The 9,571-nt window shown below is 37.8% G+C and overlaps 1 protein-coding gene across 1 annotated transcript in view; it reads left to right on the forward strand.

Annotated features, from left to right (window-relative positions):
- The first annotated feature begins 388 nt into the window (after positions 1-388).
- The window catches only part of LOC144965334 (uncharacterized), a 49,527-nt gene continuing 40,344 nt past the window's right edge, over positions 389-9,571 (forward strand). The window contains exon 1 of the mRNA XM_078900573.1: positions 389-544. The gene's annotated coding sequence lies outside the window, so the exon portion shown is untranslated. The remainder of the gene's footprint in view (positions 545-9,571) is intronic.

Below are 9,571 nucleotides of genomic sequence, written 5' to 3' on the forward strand. Positions count from 1 at the left end.
ACGGAGGAGAGAGAGAGAGAGAGAGAGAGAGAGAGAGAGAGAGAGAGAGAGAGAGAGAGAGAGAGAGAGAGAGAGAGAGTCGCCTCTCAATTCACTTCTCATTGAATTTACTTATTTTACAGAAAATGTATGCTTTTCGATGTTTAGGTATTTTAAAACACCGTTATATGGGGCGGGTGAAATTCCCCTAAAGGCGGGTGGGGGATGCTTTTATCTATTATTTTGTTTCTGCAGAGAGGCTATATCAGGCCACCTGTCTCCCTGATTTTGGAGAATTTTTTTTTTTTTTTTTTCATCATGGGAGGTAAATTTGTTGAGAATGATGTCCTTCGAGCATCTCATACCTTTTTTGTGAGTTATGTTCCTTTGTTTCTCCCAAAGGACGAGCAGTGAAGAGAGGCTTTGGGTGATCCGTGATCCCACAGAGCGCAACCTGTCTGCGCATCCATACCGGTAGCGTCATACGTGACCAACACACTACACACACAGCCGTTCTAATAAACTACTTTCTTCTTACCAAACTTTACAGCAAGCTTCTGACAAGGTGAGTTAAAAGCATGAGCAAATTTTTATATATTTCATGTCATATAGTGAATCATGGTTTTCTCCTGCTTAAGAATTGTATGCGACGATATTGATGCAATGTGTAAAACTCGAGACTCCTTAAAATTTCACTCTCACCTGATATTCATTTGTGAGGTGTGTGTTGGTGATTTCTTAGTTGACTTCCGTGTTTTCAAACATTAAATTACACTTAATAATTTTAACGTCCACTCCACTCCTAATTGAAAAGTGTTATGTGCATGATCATTACGTCTCTTATTTATCATCATCCCACTTCTCTATTTTACCACCCGCGGTCTTTAGACATTTCGTCTGCTGGGATGCGGCGGCAAAGGTAGACGGCCAAAGTCAAGTCTCTTTCTCTTACTCTTCTTAACTTCTTATCATACTCAACTTCCAACTCTCCTAGTCCTACACTTAAACTTCTTTGGAGTTTGTGGAGGTGGAGAAAGCGAGCGGTGGTGGGGGGGGGGGGGTGTGTGAACCAGGAAGAAGGGCTAAGGGCTAAGACTGCTTCAATAATCCAATTTTAGTTGACAATCTCAAGGCTCAAGGTACGTATGCAGTTCAGACACTCAGACTCATCCCATAACTAAATAAATACTACACTGAATGGCTCAACAGCATGCGGTACAGAGATCATTTGAAGATGGTAGGTTTGCTCCAGTGTGGACCCGTCTTGAGAGCGTACCCAGTGAGGACGTCACCAGACTCGAATCCTATTTGACAAGTGGTACATGAAGATGAACAGTCCCAAAACCGTGTCCACTGCATTTCACCTATGCAGTGGCTAGCACACCTGTAAACTGAACGTCCTTGTTGGGGACCAGCTTCTCCCATACAAGCAGAATACAAAATACCTGGGGGCCTGGGGGGTTACACTGGACTGCAGCCTTACTTATCGGGTCATCTCAAAGGAGTTGCCCGGAAGATAAACGCAACAGTCTTCTGAAGCTTGCAGGATCAACTTGGGGTGCTCGTCAAGCGCTTCTGAGGATGTCCGCCTTAACACTATGCTATTCCACCACGGAGTGTTACCCTCCAATATGAGGTAGGAGCAAGAGTGTTGAGAAGGGAGATGTGAAACTTCACAAGTCCATGCACATAGTGTCAGGAATGCATGCAGCAACGCCTAGAGAATGGGGCCCAATAATGGTAGCAATCCAGCCCCAGGATGTCCAGCAAGAGACGATTACAAGAAACTGGCTTATTAAGATAAAAGAGAGAGGAAATGGGTATACCCCTCTCAAGTGCCTATTGGACAATTCCCCTGTTTCAAGCCTAAATAAGTCTCGGCAGCCCTTGTACGTAGATTACCTGACTTTGAACAGAGATGCATATACGAGATGGAGTTCGGTTCGGATGAATTCAATCCCTCGAGGGAGTGGGGACATTGACTCCTCGAAACTGGGGGAGAATTTGCCAGCAAGGGGATGAACCTGCTGGCATGCTCACTTCATCAGTGGTTTTTTATTTTATATATATTATTTGACGTCCCTTGACTGGTTTGATTTAATTTCGCAAGGCCTTTTGTTCAGTCCTCGAAGTAAAGGGGAACTGCTTCAAAATGCTACTAAGCCTAGAAAAAGAGAAGAATAAAACTCGGATAGAAAGTCTTAATATGCTGTTTACTGCGCAGTGATGGAAAAAAGGTACGTTTTTATGCACCTCTGTTGTAGGTAAACGTTCAATGTAAAAATAGACCCACAGACAGTGGACTCCTCTCTTCTTTTTTGTGTGAGTAGACCCATCTATGTCCATCAGTTTTAGATTGTAGTTTAGCACGCTGCTTTGTGATTGCCGGTGTACGTTGATATAATAATAGTAATTAAATAATAATTTTAAAAGATCAGATGTAAAAACAAACATGGTACACAAATACTGATCACAATGACCAAAATTTAAATAAATAAGTTATTTAAAATGTTTTTAAAAGAAGTTTTTTAAAACATGATAAAAGGTTTGTAAAATAAAAACAAAAAAAAAGACAGATTGTGGTAAACAAATACTGATGTATTATAAAATATGATGACAATGGTACCAATGTTGTTTTAAAAAATAAAATTGATAATAATAGTGAAAATAAATAAATTCAAAGTATTACAAATATATATATAATAGTTATAAAATGAAAATTGAATTTTTTTTCAATAAAACTAAAAAAATAACTTTTTTTCGGAATCGAATGCAGTATCTTCAATATTACAGTCTGACATCTTAACCACTGTGCTATGGAGCCACCTGAGTCTGGACCATTATTTTACCTTTAATGCCACTTCTATGTGGATTGCGTTTGTGAAATGGACGTGCATAAAAACAATCAGTTAAGATACACTCAAGGTTGCCAATTTTTAGGGAATTCAGTATTTTATAAACCCTTAGTATATTTTCCAATCAGCTGATAAAAGGAAAAGGTAAGTATATAATATCTTTTTACTGGAGTTCAGTGCTCAGCTAGGGATCTGTCAATTGTGTAAAAGTTCAGTAAATTTTGCCTCCTGAATTGGCAACCCTGCACACTGTCAAGGATGTGCATAAAAACACTAAGTAGAAATTAAGGGAGTTTAAGAAAAAAACAAAATTTTGTACTAGGGTTTGCTTTTATTCATATTTTTTTTTTTCCTTTTTCTTTTAGTATAATTTTGAGGCAGTTCCTTTACCTTGAGGACTGTATGGAAGGCCTGAGAAAATATCTGTAATAAGAAAATAAATGACCATAGTCCCTCGCCCCAATACGCTGCCACTTCCCTCGTAATAACGCATGGTAACTTAGTAACTGGCTCTAAACTATCGGAAAAATGGCGGACGCCCTTATGAAATATTTCTCAAAAGCGTATCCAGAGGGAAAAAAAAACATTATAAATCTGATCATGTTTTGACTTTTACACATTCTGATCACAAGACATATGAAAAGTTGTAGCCAGCATGAAGAATAAAAACATGGAGAATTAAAAAGTACAGACTTTCTTTGTTTAGAACCACAATGGCTGCCGTTGCTGGGCGACGGGACATCAGACTATTGAATCCAATTGTGTGTGTTCATCGTGCCTCAAACTCACATATGGCTTGCCCCGAACCCCTACAATATTTTGTTCGTATTAGCCTAATTTATATTTTTGTAAAGGTTTTTTTCATGAAATTTAATTTTTGTGCTTTGCTTTATTTGTATTCTATTTTTATTTGTTTTCACCAATGTTTTTCAATTATGTAAATATTGCTGCTTGAAGATTTTGTAAATCGTGGGAAAAGAATGAAAAACAGTGATGAAGAGAGTTTTAGCTCTAAGTTGTTTAATAAGACAAGTTCTGTTAACATTTCAGGGTTTCCCTTTATAAAAGCTCACAGAATTATACACAAAAGACATGAAAGAGATAACGGTTATTGAGATGTAATGAAACATGCAGCTTAACCTTTAAGTGGGTTCAACACACTCTAGCACCTCGAAGTTTGTTTACAAGCTAGCAGTAATGCTTTAGCTCTATTCTCAACACAAACCTATACCATAGAGACGATTGAGACATTGAGTGAGCTCTGATATTGGGGGTGAATATTAATTCAGAAAACTGAGTGAAGCAGGCACTTATGTTGGTGATAACAGGAAATGAAGTGAGTAGAAAAGTGCCAGAAGACAATAGAGAATAAACATTTTGCGGCATTGGGGGCTCGACCCCATGACCCTGCTGTTATGACAACTCCACCTCTATGTTACCATATATGTTTGTGTTGAGAATAGAGCATTACTGCTGGCTTGTAATCAAATTTTGCAGTTTGTGTGTGTTGAAACCATGGCATCTAGAAGTCGGGAGATGGACTCAGGATATACTCTACATTTGCAACCACTTTTTTAAAAATACTACTACAACCACCACCATCACATCATCATCACTACCACTACGACTACAACCACCACCACCACATCATCATCACTGCCCTACTACTACTACAACCCCCTCTATCATATCATCATCATCACTACTACTACCAACACCACATCATCTTCACTACCACCAGTACTACAATCACTACCATTTGGTTTTGGAGCTTTACTTCATTTGAAATAAGGAAACTTTGGGATTGTATTTGACATTTTGTTTCTATATCATACTATATTTTTTATCAGTTACCTGTTTAGAACTATACAATATGTAAACCCAATGCCAAATACCATCCCAATCCCCTTTTCTTGTGTGCAGAAATTCCTCTTTCGGCACTGAAGTTCCTCCGAGTGATGTCTGAAATTCCTGTGAGCCGAATTTAAAGTTGGCGTCTCTGTTACTACCACCACTACTACAACAACCACCACATCACCATCCCTGTCACCACTGCTTCCACAATAACCACCACCACTTCACCATCCCTACCACAACTACTATAACTATAACAACCACCACATTACCATCCCAACAACCCTACTACAACCACCGCCATACCACCATCCCTAAAACCACTACTACAACCACCACATCACCATTTCAGATCTTGAAGAAAAAAAATAGCTGACAAAATGGCAGCGAACCAGAGTATTTAAATACTATGAAATTTATTGTTCAATCAAATGCATTGATATCTTCAGCTAAGTTGAAGAAAAGTGAACTTGACCTTACATTGCTCTGGAAACTGCATTTAATTAGGGAGTTGAGTTGACCAGACTAGCGGAGAAACTTTTTAATGCCCCCTTAATGTCGTATTTCAAGGCCCTGACGTGGCCTTTAACATTTTGCAAATATCTATCAAATTTCTGAAACCTGAAAAACGTTTGCATTTCTGCAGACGATCTGTTATTGGATTGTACAATATTATTATTACGTGACTGAAGTGCGTGCTTTATGCTGACTCTTTAAATTTGTCTTATTTTTCGTTGTTCATTTCGCAATAATTTTTCTATGATCTCTCTCTCTCTCTCTCTCTCTCTCTCTCTCTCTCTCTCTCTCTCTCTCTCTCTCTCTCTCTCTCTCTCTCTCTCTCTCTCTCTCTCTCTCTCATATTTGATTTTGATTAAAATTGATACATTTCACATCAAAATTGGGGAAGAATCGACTTACCTTGTAAAATTCGTGGATTTAATGTAATTTGTGGTGACTATTTGTTTATATAAATGTATATATGTATTATATATATGATTGAGGCGAGTTAGCTGGAACCATGTAGAGTGCGAGACAGGTTCTTGGAGCAAAATATTAATTTATTTGTTCTCACCTCGTTTTCTTACATATTCTCCGACAACTTTGTTTCGTCCAGAGTTCCTGGAGTCATCAGGGAGGTCGTTTTGAGGTGTCTGCTGATGATTGATATATATATATATATATATATATATATATATATATATATATATATATATGTATATATATATATATATTTTTTTTTTTTTTTTTTTTTTTAATTAAAAAAAAAGTTTTAATCTCTTATTATCACAAGGTAAAGGTGGATGGTATTATCTTGCTAATTTGTATACAGTCGGTGGAAACAGAATTTTCACTCGCTTGTTAAATGAACTCGATAACGCTTGTACATCTTCCGCTCTTAATGGGTTGATATTCTACATTGCGTTTACGCAGATTCGTTTGTTTATTGTTTCTGGTTTTATTTTATTGGGGGGATGGAAAGATGAGATGGCAAGGGTTTGTTTTCTTTCAAGCCTCCCATCATTCTTACGTTGCCATGTATTTACAGTAGACTCGTTCCTTTCCACCTTTATCCCTCCACTCAGCAAAAATTGGTTATGTCTTGAATGTTATTGATTTTGTAGTCATAGTGCGAGGGTGTTTGGGAAGTCACGATCACCTGGCAAGGGTGAGGTTTTGTCTTGTTTTAATAATTCACTTTCTACATCACTCCACATTGCCGTGACTTTGAGTGAAAGTAAAAATAGTACGTGTTTTTATAATGTATCGGAGTTTGTTTCCAAGGATTAACATATAGCGCGCGCACACACTCATATACACATACATACATACATACATACATACATACATACATACATACATACATACATACATACATACATACATACATACATACATACATACATACATACATACATACATCATACAAAGTGATGGCAATAAGTTCGTTTTTGCAATAGGGCTGCCTAACACAAAATCTGGTACAAATAATAATTTTACAAGTAAATAGTGTGTTCGAGTTGTATTTGCTGCTATTCCGTAATTCTGAGACATGTAGTGTAAAAAGAGGTGCCAGATGAAAACAATAAAATATCGCTGATCCAATCGGGATCCAACTACACGGCACCCTCTGTCTGACAGAGAGAGGGAGAGAGGGATCAGTGAGCAGTCGCACTAGCCACTGAACCTTCCAGCCACCATGAAATGTCTAGAATATTTTATTTTATGTGTGGCTCGCACTCTAGATATATAATGGTTTGCGTCCCATTGTTCACTCCAAAAGAACCTGAGACGGCAGAGCATCTGGTCGAATGGTGTGTTGTGACGATGTTACCGGGCGGGTTCGCGACGGTGCACGAATGCGGACCGCACTTTACTTATTGGGTCGATCGTCATAACCATAAGAGGCTGCTGCTACCCCAAAACCATCCGTGATTGTATTTCTACTTATTAACATTACCTTGCTAGTCCCTTAAGATAAAAATCTACTTCAACATTAAATTTTACCGGAATCGTTGATTGAATAAGTTATTGCGTCAGGTATTTGTTCCGTTCGCACATCTTGGAATTAAACTCTCTCTCCACCTTTTTATCCCCGTTTTCCTCCTCCCCTTTTCTCTTTCTCGTCCCCCCCCCCCCCCCCTCTCTCTCTCTCTCTCTCTCTCTCTCTGATGATTACAAAGTTATTTCCCTAGCCACCTTCAATGAATCCATAATAAAACCCTACCATCTATGCCGTTTACTATAGATTCATACCATCCAGTTAGCTGCTGAGCTGGACTTGAGCAACTATTTTACTCACCCTCTAACCTTCGTCCTTCTTGACTCACCTGCATCTTTGGGCGGTATAGTGAATCGCTCTTTTGCTTATTTCCCTGTTGCAGAAAGAAATGTTCTACATTTAATGAAGATGCTTACTTTCTATAGTTTTTTTTTTTTGTGTTTATATTTTGGGGGAGACAGTGGTAACATTTACTTGTGTACCGGTTGACACTTAATATTTCTTCTTCGTCTCATCACAAATCCCAGAGATGGATCTTTATGTTAGTTACATTTGCCCATGCACACCAAAATATACATATAGATATATCTCTCACGGTTATCAACACATTTGAAAGACATACGATTCAATAGTCTTTTAAGCATGAAGCTTTTAATGGCATCATTGTTTATAGTACTTATAGTACTCTCTCTCTCTCTCTCTCTCTCTCTCTCTCTCTCTCTATATATATATATATATATATATATATATATATATATATATATATATATATATATATATATATATATTATTATTATTATTATTATTATTATTATTATGAGTGTTATTGGGTACTTGTATGTACGAGAGTGATCGATAATTAGAGCATATAAAAATAAATAAATTCACTCACGTATATTATGTCTGCCAAAACGTGCGTTTCGATGATTCTCTCATCTGCTCAGTTGGCAAAATGCTGCTGCTACTACTACTACTACTGCTACTACTACTACTACTACTACTACTACTACTACTACTACTACTACTACTACTACTACTACTACTACTACATTCTGCCAACTGAGGAGATGAGAGAATCATCGAAACGCACGTTTTGGCCGACATATACGTGAGTGAATTTATATATATATATATATATATATATATATATATATATATATATATATATATATTGTTGTTGTTGTTTTTTTTTTTGGTTTATTTCCAAAGGCCACATCTGCTGCTGCTGCTACTACTACTACTACTACTACTACTACTACTACTACTACTACTACTACTACTACTACTACTACTACCTCCACCACCAGACTTAGCATTTTTGAGATGCAAAGGGGGGAGTGTCGCTGAACTTTGCATAGTTTGTTGATGGGAAGAGAAAGAGTTAAAAGCTGGCAGTGGTATTTCACGTGCAGTTCATACTACGTCATCAAACAGAAATAGCACATTGTTATAAATCATTTAGAAATTTTCTCACCCCACAAAAAATGACTCATTTCACCCTGAAATAGCTATGGCATCATGAACGTGCATCTATATTAACCACATACCTATAGTACAGCAAATGATGTATTTTCGTACCCAAGAACATCTCCGCTACCTGTTTACACCACAGTTTCAGCTAATTTTGGAATGTAGTTCCATCAGAAATAAAAACTCAGGTTATGAAAAGTGAATACAAAGTTACGGCGTTGCATTTTTTAAATGAAGCGTTAAACTGCCGTTGGCTGGCATAGCATGGTTTATTCTTTTTAAAAAGGCTATTTCAAAGTTATCATTATTAATATCGGGGGGGGGGGGGGGGGGGGGGGGGGGGATGAAAACTTACTTTTGATATAGATATATTAAAATGATTTTCAATTTGTCGCAAAGTTTCAAATGTGAGATATTAAATAGATCTGAGGTTGAGTCATTTTAATCGATCGATATTTGAAGTAAAATTTTAAGGAAATGGAGGCGGTGGGGGGGGGGGGGGATGTTTTGTTGCTGGAGTACGACAGTATAATATGACTTTATACAACTCGCTCTGGAAACGCGACTGAAAAGCATGTACATTGTTACAGGTGTAAATCATAAACCCATTTGATTGCGGTTGTGGGTCCCGAGAGCTGAGTTGATGGAGTAACGGGGCGAGATCAATCCCGGGTGAATTCGATATTTTTTTCTGACCTTTCCCCCTCTACCAAGCAATGGTTGTGTGGCTTGGTCTGTTAGACCTGGAGGAATGTACTTTGTGATAGACTGTCGGCTAGTGTCCTACCCAAATCGTAGCAAGCAATTGCTATTGTCCGGTACACACTATAGCATCCGGGATAAACCAGTTCCATGGGTCTAATGTCTCTGAAGGACCACTTTTGATATTTGATACTAAATTGAGAATTCTATC

The sequence above is a fragment of the Berghia stephanieae genome, chromosome 2 (assembly GCF_034508935.2).
Source record: "Berghia stephanieae isolate SIO BIC M18660-M18661 chromosome 2, UCSD_Bste_1.3, whole genome shotgun sequence".
NCBI classification, from domain to species: domain Eukaryota; kingdom Metazoa; phylum Mollusca; class Gastropoda; order Nudibranchia; family Aeolidiidae; genus Berghia; species Berghia stephanieae.